This window comes from Oxyura jamaicensis, chromosome 12 (assembly GCF_011077185.1).
Source record: "Oxyura jamaicensis isolate SHBP4307 breed ruddy duck chromosome 12, BPBGC_Ojam_1.0, whole genome shotgun sequence".
Taxonomy (NCBI): Eukaryota; Metazoa; Chordata; class Aves; order Anseriformes; family Anatidae; genus Oxyura; species Oxyura jamaicensis.
In genome coordinates this window covers 6564174-6564606 of record NC_048904.1, presented here as the reverse complement: position 1 = coordinate 6564606, position 433 = coordinate 6564174, and the positions used below count along the sequence as shown (strand labels likewise).

General features: G+C 85.0%; 1 protein-coding gene across 3 annotated transcripts in view; it reads left to right on the top strand.

The window, feature by feature from the left end:
- Positions 1 to 84: 84 nt before the first annotated feature.
- Positions 85 to 433, top strand: part of RBM6 (RNA binding motif protein 6) — a 55348-nt gene continuing 54999 nt past the window's right edge. Inside the window, exon 1 of one of the 3 annotated variants that reach the window (XM_035337580.1) lies at positions 85 to 188. The gene's annotated coding sequence lies outside the window, so the exon portion shown is untranslated. The remainder of the gene's footprint in view (positions 189 to 433) is intronic. The other 2 variants (XM_035337578.1, XM_035337579.1) reach the window with 2 other exon arrangements.

Here is a 433-nt window from a genome sequence, read left to right as displayed (position 1 = left end):
CCTCGCCGCCGCGCGGGGCGCGCTGGGAAGCGGAGTCCAAGCGGCACGGCCGCGTGGGCATGCCGGGAGCCGTAGTGCGGCGGCTGGACTCCGCTTCCCAGGGTGCCGCGGGGCGGGGCAGAGGAAGGTCCCGGAAGTTCCGGTTCCCCTCAGCGGAGCGCTGGGCCTGGCGCGGCGGCGGAGGTGAGGGGCGGCGGCGCCTCACGGGGCCGGGGCTGTGCCGGGGAGGGGGGCACCGGCGGCCGGGAGCGGCTAGGGACCACGCGGAGCGCCGCGGGGAGGGCCGTGGGGGCGGGGGCTGGCGCGGGGCCTCCCGGGACGGCGGGGCGGGGGCGCCTCCGGTACCGGGCCGCGGGGCGGGGCCGGGAGCTGCCCCCCCGCCGCCCCCCCCTCCCCCCCCCCCCCCCCCCCCCCCCCCGCCCCCCGCCCCCGG